At 54.9% G+C, this 12,054-nt stretch overlaps 5 non-coding genes across 5 annotated transcripts; 2 read left to right on the top strand and 3 right to left on the bottom strand.

Annotated features, from left to right (window-relative positions):
* Positions 1 to 636: 636 nt before the first annotated feature.
* On the bottom strand, positions 637 to 710 carry TRNAI-AAU (transfer RNA isoleucine (anticodon AAU)). The gene has a single exon. It is a non-coding gene; the product is annotated as a tRNA-Ile (tRNA).
* A 2,670-nt stretch (positions 711 to 3,380) lies between these two features.
* On the top strand, positions 3,381 to 3,452 carry TRNAG-UCC (transfer RNA glycine (anticodon UCC)). The gene has a single exon. It is a non-coding gene; the product is annotated as a tRNA-Gly (tRNA).
* Positions 3,453 to 3,963: 511 nt separating this feature from the next.
* TRNAF-AAA (transfer RNA phenylalanine (anticodon AAA)) lies at positions 3,964 to 4,045 on the top strand. The gene has a single exon. It is a non-coding gene; the product is annotated as a tRNA-Phe (tRNA).
* Positions 4,046 to 5,383: 1,338 nt separating this feature from the next.
* TRNAE-CUC (transfer RNA glutamic acid (anticodon CUC)) lies at positions 5,384 to 5,455 on the bottom strand. The gene has a single exon. It is a non-coding gene; the product is annotated as a tRNA-Glu (tRNA).
* A 3,302-nt stretch (positions 5,456 to 8,757) lies between these two features.
* On the bottom strand, positions 8,758 to 8,831 carry TRNAI-GAU (transfer RNA isoleucine (anticodon GAU)). The gene has a single exon. It is a non-coding gene; the product is annotated as a tRNA-Ile (tRNA).
* Between the last annotated feature and the right edge of the window lie 3,223 nt (positions 8,832 to 12,054).

The raw sequence follows: 12,054 nt of genomic DNA, 5'->3' as shown, positions 1-12,054 counted from the left end.
GGTAACACAAACAGGACTTTTCCTGGTAACACAAACAGGACTTTTCCCTGTTGAAAGAACAAACTCTCTGGTTTTTATGTGGGGAATGTAGAACTGGGGAGGGGCTGGGGAAAGGACCTGGGACGGGGTGGAGGCTGGGAGGAAGGGCTAAGGCTGGGGCTAAGGCACCTTCCTCTGATGGTCCCTCTGATGGTCCCACTGCCTCATGTCAGGGGCCTCAGCAGCGCTGGGGGGTGGCTCCAGGGGGAGAAGCTGGTTCAGAGGGTTCAGAGGAACATGAGCTGCTGGGCCACTGAAGCAGGCCACCAGCAGCAGCCTCTGTGCAGGGCACACACGCTCCAGGCCTCCCGGTCATATTGAGTCTCCCTGTGTGGCTTGGGCTCCAGAGCCTGCCCCCCACCTGGTGCCTTGAGGTAGCCACTGCAGCAGCAGGAATTTAGGCATCAGGTCCCCTGCTTTTGGGGACAGGAAGTCAGGCCAAGGCCCTTTTAGCCACTGGAGCTGTACAGGCTGGAGCCTCCCCCTACCAGCTCTTTGCCCTGCTTCCTGCAAAGCTCTCAGCCTTTTGCTTGTGTCTGTTTCCCTGTCTGTAGCAGGTAACTAAAGAAAGGGAAGTTACTGAACAGAACATCCCTTTAGCCAGCATGGGGCTTGAACCCATGACCTTGGCGTTATTAGCACCATGCTCTAACCAGCTGAGCTAGCCAGCCTATGAAAGGGCAGTTCACCAGTGGCCCTTTCAAGAGAGGCGCCTCAGGCAGCTGCAGGGACGTCTCTGAAGCTGCCAATAGCTTTTCTCTGACAGGGCCACTGGTGACTCACTGTGACGTGGGCTGGCTAGTCCAGTTGGTTTGAGGGTTGGTCAAGGTGGCTGATGGCCAGCAGACCCAGGGCAAAGAGAAGCCGGAATCTCTTGCTGCCAGCACCTTGCCTCCCAGCTTCTTCCCTGCCAGCAGCAGCAAAGTCCTGAGCGCTGCCCTTGACACCATGGGACCAACCTCCCCTCACTCAACTGGGCCAAGCTGGTGCCCAGTTCATGCCCACTGGGACCTGTTTTACTTGGGTTCCTTCCACCCAGAGCCCCCTTCTTCTCCTGGGCTGCGAGAAGCATCACTGGGACACTCTCTCATATCCCAGCACAGGGCCATCTCTCTGTGACAGGAGACGGGGCTGGTTTCAGGATTTCTTTTAGCGCAGCAGCAAGGGGACATGGAGGAAAATCAACCCCGTTTGCAAGCTTTGTGTGACAGGAGGGGTGTGAGCTGGGGAGCCTGCCCCCCCAGAAGGGCATTTGGGTGCACCCAGGGGCAGCAAGAATTCAGTCCCTCAGGCGAGTGCATTGGGGACAATGTGTGAGCCCTTCCATAAGCATTTTCTGCTCCCACTGGGGAAGGCAGCTGGGCAGGACCAGCCTGCAGCCCATGTCCCTTTCAGCCCCAGGTGAAGGAGGTAACAGAGAGGGGAGGAAAGTCCGTGGCCAGAGCCTCCTCCCAGCAGTCTGGCCCTGCACAGAGTCTGTGCATGATGGAGCCTCTCCCAGCAGGGTGATGGCCTGTTCTCTGCAAAGTGCTCAGCTGTTTCATTTTTCTGCAGGCCCATTGTATGTGTCCCTGGTGGCTTCATTTACAGTTTTCAATCTTTACATTTGCATCCCTTTTTGGAAAGAGGGTGCAAGTGTAAACATACCCTACATAGCGAGAGTTGGCCTCTGTCTGTTGAGCCTGCCTGTGTCCCTACTGCAAGAACCCAAAGGGAGCAAAGAGCAGAAGTCCTAGAAGCTCATGGGGTACCCTCTGAATTTGATTTCGTGAGTCTTAGTTGGACTTGCTAAATCAAACTCCAGAAGATTTAAAGATAGTGGCTATTCCTCCCCCACTGGGTGTGATTCTTGTTCTTCTGCACAGCACAGCCCAGGTATACCAAGGACCTTCAGATCACACCCTTCCTGAACTGATGGGAATAGAAACAGAAACACAGCAGATTTGAACTTGTTTCAGTTGAGATGGGTTTGCCTGGTTTATGTGCATTGACACAGGAACACATTAGGGGTTTGTAGTAATTTTAGGAATCTCTGCACAGCAGAAATCCAGACTGTGATACAACTGGAGATACAGGAGTTTCAATGAAGTTAATCAACCATTCAGGGGGCACTTGGAATTGAACCAGAACCCACTTTGCCTGTAGTCAAACACTCTACCACTGAGCTACACCCCCATTACACTTGCTTGCTTGCATCCAGTGTTAGGAAATTAGCCGCTGGCAGCACATTCTGCAGGAGCAGGTGGTGCCTTGCACACATGGTGGGGGGGAACGGCCCTCTATGGGGTCAGACATGTGTGGTGTCCCCCAACCTACGATCAGCATGACGCATCACGATAACACATCATCCCCTGTACTCCCGCCTGCCCTGTGTGTGTTGCAGCCTCACAGCACTCACCTGATGTTCCCTCCCCGGTGCCCGAAGACATTTGGGAGGCCTCCTGTATCTGGGGGACCGGTTCCAGGGGGAGGGTCACAACATTCCTGGAATCCTCCTCCTTATCCTGGAGCTGCTGGTCAGCAGGGTTGTCGTCCTGAAGCTGCGGCCGCTGCTGCCCAGGTGTCTTCATCCCAGACTCCACAACTGTCCCTGGAGACAGGGTTCCCCAACCCTCAGGACTTGGTCCAGTTCTGCACGGTGCTATGGTGCTTCCCCAGAGTGGGAGCTGTGCTCACGGGTCCTCATGTAGCCCTCCTGCAATTCCTTGACCATGGCTCTGACTTGGTCTGGGGAGGGGGGAGGTGGCCTTTCTTTGCAAGGCCATCAGCCATTTGGCCATAAATATCTGCATTCCTCCGCCTGGATTTCCAGGCCTGCAGAGACTCCTCCTTGGACCACAGCTTTATCTCTGGCCTGGACCATGACAGTGCCCAGCACTTGCTGCCACTTGCTTGGTCCTGCGATGTGTCCATGGAAGGGCCAGAGGGATCTCTGGGGGCTTGTGCCTGTGACATGGCTCTCCAAGAGGCAGGAAGCGCTCGATCTTTATGACAAAAAACATGAGGACAGCTCTTGGTCTGTACCTCTAGGCCATGCAGAGTGTCCGGCAGCCACTTCCCTGCCTCTCCCTTTGCTGCTCTTGAACTTAGCCCATGAGCCGAGAAGCTGTACTCGCCCACCCAGAAACCTCTGCTACTCCTATGCCACCCAATCCCTCACACCACAGAGAGCCACAAGGCTGTTACTGCCCAACATCACCCCCCCCCCCCACCCCGATTTTAGCCAATCGGGCAAGAGGTTATGCTTTACCCCAGACCACAGGGGCACCCTCTTCCCTCAAGTGTGCTTCATGGCAGCGGTGGACTTCCCTCACTAATTTTTACAAACAGGCTTAACACAGGCATTGGTGGTATAGTGGTGAGCATAGCTGCCTTCCAAGCAGTTGACCTGCGTTCAATTCCCAGCCAATGCAATGTGGGGAGGTAGCTGCACCATTCTTTGCAGAGCTTCTACTTTAACCCTGAAACAACAGGCACAAGTGGGTCCTGCTGCCTCTTGCCACTTTTATTCCTCTCTGAGAGGCAGGAAGTGCTCAATCTTAGCCAAACGGCCAAGAAGCAACGCCTTTTAGGTAATTCTGTTACAGTAAGTTATGACTGGATAATGAAATTATACTAAAATAATTGGTTAAGGTAGAACTAAGCGGTACTTGAATTTCTCTTTATACACTGGGGTCCAAGAAGGAGACCAGCAAGAAGAAGAAAAGGGGAGAAGAGTAGAGGAAGGAAAAGGGAAAGGAAGACCAAGAAGGAGGAGAGAAGACCTTGAAGCAGAACTCACCTCCAAGGCAACCTAAGACCAGAACAGCCAGGACTCCTCTGCACAGCTGTTGCAATGGTTTGCTGTGTGAATTCTATGGCAGGTGACGTTAGGCCTGCGCACTGGGATTATTTACCAGTTTCCCTGACTCTACTTTGCCTGGAGTTATGATGGCCGAGTGGTTAAGGCGTTAAACTAAAAATCCAATACGGTTTCCCTGCGCAGGTTCAAATCCTGCTCACAGCGAGGTCTGTGTTTTGCCCACACCTCTTCCTTGGGCAGCAAGGGACTCTGTGAGTTACCAGGAGTGGGGCTGTTACTGTTGGCATCAGGACTGGATTAAGGGGTGAGCTAGAGGGGCAGCTGCCATCAGGTACTGCGTGCCTGATTTCTGGCAGGCTGCAGCAGCTCCCAGCAGCTGCCCAAGGGCTGGGGCTGCATTAACCTCCACAGCACCTGTCAGCAGCGCCTTTCCCCAAGCAAGAAACAAAGAGAAAGGACAGAAATTCTCTGTCCCAAAGGCGCACCCCTCACATTGGCTGGGCAGACACGTCCCTCCTCTCTACCCCAGCAGACACGTCTGCAGCCCCTGGCAGGGAGGCGCCTGGGCAGGTCACTGGCAGAGCTGAGCCTGGGCTGGCAGCAGTGCAGGCTGGTCGGCCACAGCCCTGGGAGAGCAGCTGGGGGGCTCGGCTGGGGGGCGACGGGCCCGTGTGCTCTGCTGCTCACTGACGAGCTGGCTGCCCAAGTGCCCACACAGACGCTTCTTCAATCCCCACCCCTCTCAGCCACCCACCCCAGCCTCTTCCAGCACAGCCTGCCCCCTCCCACAGGGCTTCCACAGGGGCCTCTGTCCCAGGGGGAATGGGGAGCCCCTGCCCCCGGCACCCACCCACCCTGCTGCTGCTCCCCCCAGAGCAGAGGATTCACCCGGCACAAGTAAGTGCCTCTGTCCCCCCTGACCCCGGCTGCTGGGTTCCCTCCAGTTTAGCTGCCTGGCCCCAGGTAAGGTCACATGAGACTGCTCATATCACCCCCCCTCAGCACAGAGCCCTGGGCAGCCGCCCTGCTCGCTCAGGTCTCAGGCTGGCAGGGCCTGCAGAGATACTGGGTTTGAATGACAAGGTGTTGGGGAAGCTATTAAAAGGCTTCTTCCTTGGCAGGGTCATGGTGCTTATGGATTGGCTATTTCTTGGATGGCTGGTGCTTGCACATGCAGCTGGGCTTTAGCAAATCAGAACGATGCGAGTTGTGAGTAACCCAGCGCCTCTGGAAATGGGAGTGGAGAAAAAAGTACAATATTGTCTAAAAAAATAAAATAACTGCAGACTGGCAGTTTGTTACTACTGACTTAATGGGCTAGTGCTGTGTGCATCACAGAGCTTCCTGTAGCGCTGCCCATGCACCAGAGAGGAGGGCAGTTTGAGTCACCCAGCTCTGCCCCTTCTGAAAAGAGCAGGTGTTGTCTTAGCAGTGAGGGAGAGGTGGGAAGGATCCTGAAGTAACCTCTTGGGTCACAGCTGCTGTAACATGTGATAGTAAGAAAACTGGCTAGGCAGTTGTCATGTGAAGACTGAGGCTACATTCCCTGACTGGGAATCGAACCCAGGCCACAGCAGTGAGAGTGCTGGATCCTAACCACTAGACCACCAGGGACACATGAAACATACCACTTTCTCACCTACACTAGCCTTTCCCAGGCCATTTTCTGTCCACTTCAGGCCAGGGGGACCATTGTCCCTTGTCCAGAATGACAAGAACAGCCAAACAGAACATCAAAGCAGCCAGACTGGACCAGGCCAGTTGTCCAACTAGCCCAGGATCCTGTCTCAGGACAGCAGCCAATTTCAATCCTCAGGACAGAGTTATTAAGTGATTCTTCCCATCTCCCATTCCCAGCTTCTGGAATACACCAGCTAGGGACACCTGCCCTGTCCATCCCGGTTAAATGCCATTGATTGACTTTCCCTGAATTAAATTATCCAGTTTTGTTTTGGGCCTTCTTGCAGATTTCACTTTTGCAACATCCTGTAGCAAGGAGTTCCACTGGGTGCAAAAATGCTTCCTTTTGGTCTATTTTTAACTTGATTACTTATCAGTTTCATTCTGTCAGCCTGGTTCTTTAGTAGGAGAAAAAATAATTTCTGCACCCCTGTCATCATCACATAAACCCCTGTCCCGTCGCCCCTTGCTTGTCCCTTTCCCAAGCTGAGAAGAAGAAGTTCCATGAGCTCCTGGGAGCTGCTGTTCCAAAGAAGAGGCATTTCCAGCAGAGGAGATGCCAAGCCCAATCCCCTACACAGCGCCCCAGGAAATACCAGTGGAGATTGGGAAAGCTCCCTCTCGGGCACAAAGGCAGCACTTTTCCAATGGAGCTAATTCTGCCCCACCTGCCCCCTGCGTTTCTGGCTCTGCCTGGCCCAGGAGGGCTGGTGTCCAGCAACTCTCTGCCTCAGTGTGGCTGGCTTTTGGCGAGAGCAACTAGGAAGTAGGGGGGGCTATAGCCCCTGGCTGGCTCTGCCAGTAAAAAGATGATGATAATCTCCCTGAACACTGGAGAATGTGGGCATCGATCCCACTGTCTCTCACATGCAAAGCGAGCGCTCTACCACTTGAGCTAATTCCCCTGCTGTGTTAAGTTTGGCCTTCTTGGAGGCTCTTCCCTTCTCCACGGGGACGTCTGTCTTCTAGGTCAGTTAGTCGTGGGAAAGGAGAAGGCTCCGAAAAGGCCACAAGGGCAACTCTCAGCAAGGAGACTCCTTCCAGCAAAGCCATGGGGGGGAGGAGGAGGCAAAGTCTCTGAGATGGCCCCTGCCCTGCAGCCTGTCCCACTTGGTCATTGTCATGGACTCTCTGTGAGGTCATCACCTCCCAACCTCCTTTAGCCAATAAGCTGAGGGGCTGCAAAAGGCCCTTGTGATGTCACTGCCACACCCACCCCTGCCCTCCAGGGCTAATGTCCTGCCCCAGGCAGCCCCTTTGCATGGCTGAGCTGCTCCCAGGGGTGAAAGTGACACATTTCTTACAGGGACTGTTCTATTAGGCACCACCCCTTGGGCCGGGGGGATGTTCAAGGCAGGAAGTTGGGGGAGGGGTTCTGATAGGACAGTACCTGTAAGAAATTAAAGTGTGGAGTGTGGGAGGCTCAAGGCAGGGATTTGGGGAGCATGTGAGAGTGGTAAGGGCATCAGGGCAGAGGTGAGGATGTGGGAGCGTACAGAAGTCAGGGCACATGCAGCCTTTGTTACTCACCTGGCTCGGCTGAAGCTGACACTTTGTTCCTCGCTTCCCTTCTGCTGCTTCATATCTTAGGGTACCTCCACCTGCCCCATGCTGAGAGCCAGGCCCAAGCAGGAAAGAGGTGGGTGGGCCCTCTTGGCATCAGGGTCCCACCACCCATCTTCCCACCATCGGCAGCCACAGCCCCTTTCAGCCACTAGGTCAGCCCAGGAAGGGAGGCAGGAAATGGGGCCAAGTAGCGAGTCAGGCTGTGAGGGGCAGGCAAAGCTCATCTTGCCTTGCAGGGCCACCAGTAACAGCATCTCTCCTGTGCGCTGCTGTTGAGTAAAGCATCCCTGATGGAGAACCACTGCCATCAATGTACTCACTGCAGCTGCTGAAGTAGTTTAGGGAGGAGTGCATTAGTGAGAAGAGTTAAGAGTCTCTGGCTCAATCCCCGTCCTTGGTAGAAATCTTGGTGGTGCTCCTGTGGCTGAGCCCTTGTGTGGGTCTATCTATACTCGTAGTGCCTGTGGGTGCCATGGCGCCTGCTGGGCCATTTATGTGTGCCTGCCGAGTGACTGAGGCTGACCCTGCCCCCAGGTGCATAGAGCAAGTGCTGAGCTGGCCTTGGGCACATGGTGTATGGGTGTGGTGCTGGCCCTGGGTGCATGGCACAGGGGTGGTGCCAGCCCTGGGGGTGTGGTGCATGGGTGGTACTGGCCCTGGACACATGATGTAAGGGTGGCTCTTCCCCTGGGTGTGGGCGTGGCTCTGCCCTGGGTGCATGTATGGCCCTGCCCCAGGGCGCTGAGAAGCTCCAAAAGGTTGGGGACCACTGGTCTAGACTGTGTTGTTATTTCTAGCTAAGAATGCAAAGTAGAGAAAGTAGAGACACCAGAGTTGCAAATGAAGCTGGGATTTAAATAGCATGTGCTTCATTTGCATACTCTTACCCATGTGCTGTTTTGAAAGTGAAAGGGCGTCTGGGGCTGCTAGTTCAAGGCCCTTGGTTTGAACTAATGTGATTCTTCATTTTTTGCCCTCTGTGCCTCCCCCCCCACCAACATACCCCAATCCCCCCCCCACCTGTCCCCAACACACCCCTTCCTCACTTTCCTCTCCCCCTTCCCCTACTGGTAACACAAACAGGACTTTTCCCTGTTGAAAGAACAAACTCTCTGGGGAATGTGGGGAATGTAGAACTGGGGAGGGGCTGGGGAAAGAACCTGGGAGGAGGGTGGAGGCTGGGGGGGAAGGGGAGGTGGGGCTCAGGGCTAAGGCTAGGACTGACACCTTCCTCTAGTGATCCCACTGCCTCATGTCAGGGGCCTCAGGAGCGCTGGGGGGCGCTCTAGGGGGAGAAGCTGGTTCAGGGGAACTTGAGCTGCTGGGCCACTGAAGCAGGCCACCAGCAGCAGCCTCTGTGCAGGGCTCACACGCTCCAGGCCTCCCGGTCATATTGAGTCTCCCCATGTGGCTTGGGCTCAGAGCCTGCCTCCCACCTGGTGCCTTGAGGTAGCCACTGCAGCAGCAGGAATTTGGGCATCAGTTCTCCTGCTTTTCAGGAAAGGAAGACAGGTGCCAAGGCCCTTTTTAGCCACTGGATCTGTGCAGGCTGGATCTTCCTACCTGTTCTCTGCCCTGCTTCCTGCAAAGCTCCCATTTTTGCTTGTTTCTGCTTCCCTGTCCATAGCAGGCAGCTAAATGAAGGGAAGTCACCAAACCAAACATCCCAATGGCCAGCATGGGGCTTGAACCCACAACCTTAGTGTTATCAGCACCACACTCTAACCAACTGAGCTAGTCAGCCTGAGCTAGATGCCAGGATGTCTCTGCAGCTGCCAATGGCTTTTCTCTGATGGGGCCACTAGCGACTCACTGTGACGTGGGCTGGCTAGTCCTGCTGGTTTGAGGTTTGGTCAAGGTGGCTGGCGGTTGACACGGCGCACTGAGACCCAGGGTAAAAAGGCAGCCAGAATCTCTTGCCTCCCAGCTTCTTCCCTGTCAGCAGCAGCTGCAGCCCCTTTCGGCCACTGGGTCAGCCCGGGAAGGGAGGCAGGAATGGGGCCTCAGATTGCAGGATTCAGAGTCCTGAGCGCTGCCCTTGACACCATGGGACCTGAACCAACCACCCCTCACTCAACTGGGCCAAACTGGTGCCCCAGGTCATGCTCACGGGGACCTGCTTTACTTGTTTTCCTTCCGACTTCTTCTCCTGGGCTGCAAGGAGCGTCCCTGGGATTCCCTGGGACAGGCACAGGACTCTGCCTCCCCACAGTCGGCCCCACCCCAAAGGCTTTGGCAGAACGGAGGGGAGGGGCTCTGCTCACCCCACTGAATCCCACAGAGGTGCTGAGCTCGTGCCCTGCCCCCCTCAGCTTGGCTTCCCTCCTCTGCCCCATTCCTGCCTCATTTCCTCTTTGGGCCAGTCACACAAGGGAGGCAGCGGGAAGAGCCAGCCCCATACGCCAGCCTCCAAGGGCAGGGGAGGCCAAGCCACAAGCCCCCAGCCTGACCCATCTGGCTTCTCCAGGCTGGCACCAAGGGGCATTCTCAGCTGATGTCACTCCCCTGTCACATGGGATTTGGGCTCATCTCAGGCACAGGCCTGGCAGCAGGAGCTGCACTTACCTGGCCACCAAGGGGAGCTGCAATAAGAGAAGACCCTGTGTTTCTACCTGGCTTTGAACTAGAGACCTTTTGTATGTTAGGTAACCATGATGGCCACTATACCACAGAAACACACATTGGTAGAGGTGGAACTTGGCTGACTGTTCTGTTCCTAGCTCTTGGCTGACTGTTCTGTTCCTGGCTCTTTCCAACACCCTGCTCTGCAGGGGAGGGGAATGCACCTTGTGAACACTCCACCTCTTGTTCTCAGGGAAGCCGCTAACCCGAGCTGCCAGCTCCTCATTTCCTCACCAGCCCCTTGAGATTTGTAGCTCAAAGCTGGAGCTGCTGTGAAAGGAGGTGAAGCTACAGAAGCTGACAGGGACAATCAGCAGGCAGAAGGTTATTTTTTCTCCTCCCTGGGTTGATGTGGCTAGAACTGAGGAGAAGAAAATCCTCTTCCCTTCTCCTCAGAAGATGGAAATTGCAGTTGGTTCTCTCAAAGCTGAACCCCAGGACTATAATTTTTTTCTAAAACCCTGATGAAAGCTGAGAGTGAATTGTTTTCAAACTGAGAATGTGACTTGAAGGGCATCACCCAGCATACGGCTTGAACCCATGACCCTGAGATTAAGAGACTCATGCTCAACCCACTTAGCTAACCAGGATGGGTGCCAAAAAGCCTTTTCACACCCCATTACAGGGTATCAGGAGCCAAGTGTTCACCACTGCCTGACAAGTCTTTTTTTTGCCCCCAGTTACCAAGAGTCTTGGTGCCAGCCTGGGGAAGAGAGATGAGTGAGGCCGGGAACCTATTGGAGTATTGGAGAACCTTGTGGAATATTTGTCCAAGTTGAAGTCCATCAGAAAATGGATTTATAGGTGTTTCTGTGGCGTAGTGGTTCTCACATTTGCCTAACACACAAAGGTTAGGTTTACACTGGAGGGCTCATGCTCAAGAATGGCTGTTCTTGCGCAAGAATCCTCAGAGCATCCATACCGTCCACCTACTCTTGCTCAAGAAGATTTACAGTACGGCGTCAGAAGACAGGGATTCTTGTGCAACAGCTACGCTCTTTTCTGACAAGTGTAAGCCCTTCTAGTTCCTGTGCTTTGACTTCCTTTTCCACAGGCCGGGTGTCTGACGCACCCGGAGCTCAGTCTCTGGTTCGGAGGGGCCCTGGAACTTACAATCTGGCTGGAGCTTGCTGCTTCCCCTGATGTTCTCACGTGTGGTTCCAGCAGCTGCAAGACTCCAACTCTTGTCCCGATGGCGCTAACAGGTGCCCACCTCTAAGTGCTCATCTAAATTGGTCTTTATGGTCCCTTTCAGTGCATTTTTCTCCTCAGCAGCGCACAAGAGAGAAGCTGTTGCCAGCGGCCCTGCAAGGCAAGACGAGATTTTCCTGCCTTCCTCAGACTGACTCGCTACTTGGCCCCATTCCTGCCTCCCTTCCTGGCCTGACCATGTGGTTGAAAGGGGCTGCAGCTGCTGCCGACAGGGAAGAAGCCAGGAGGCAAGGTGCTGGCAGCAAGAGATTCTGGCTGCCTCTTTGCCCTGGGTCTCAGCGCGCCATGCTGGCCACCAGCCACCTTGACCAAACCTCAAAGCATCTGGACTAGCCAGCCCACATCACAGTGAGTCACTAGTGTCTCTGCCAGGGAAGAGCCCTTAGCAGCTGCAGAGACATCCCTGCAGCTGCCTGCGATACCCCCCTGAAAGTGTTACTTACGAGGTAGGTTTCTGTAGGCTGGTGAGTGCAGTTGGTTAGAGAGTGGTGCTAATAACACCAAGGTTGTGGTTTCTAGCCACAGGGCTGTTTGGTTTGGTGACATGCCCTTGTTTAGCTGCTTGCTATGGACAGGGAAGCAGAAACAAGAGAAGGCTGAGAGCTTTGCAGGTAGGCCAGAGAACTGGTGGGGGGATGCTCCAGCCTGCACCGACCCAGTGGCTAAAAGGGCCTTGGCCTGGCCTGCTTTCTCCAATAGCAGGGAAACTCTTCTCCTCCCTCCATTGTTCCCAATGGAGTGACAATGTCCAAATTCCTGCTGCCACAGTGGCTATCCCAAGGCTCCCTGCAGGGAGGAGGCACCCAAGCCAGAGAAAGGTTCAATATTTCCAGGTGGCCTGGAGCATGTACTAGGCACATAGTGCTGCTGCCAACTGCTTGGTTGTCTGCTTCAGTGGCCTGGCAGCTGGCCCTCCCCAACCCAAACTCACTCCCGCTCCAGTTCCCTCTGAGCCTGCAGCTGCCCCTGCTCCTCTGGCTTCTTCCCCTGGAGCCATTCCATGGCTACTGAGGCCCCCGCCCATGAAGCAGTGGGGCCACCAGAGGCAGGCGCCAGTTCCAGCCCCATCTTTGAGCCCCACCTCTCCCTTCCTCACCTCTTCACCAGCCTCCTCCTCCCTCCCAGGTTCTTTA

The sequence above is a fragment of the Pelodiscus sinensis genome, chromosome 26 (assembly GCF_049634645.1).
Source record: "Pelodiscus sinensis isolate JC-2024 chromosome 26, ASM4963464v1, whole genome shotgun sequence".
In the NCBI taxonomy this organism is placed as follows: Eukaryota; Metazoa; Chordata; order Testudines; family Trionychidae; genus Pelodiscus; species Pelodiscus sinensis.
The sequence above is the reverse complement of the archived record's forward strand: the minus strand, read 5'-3'. Positions and strand labels throughout refer to the sequence as shown.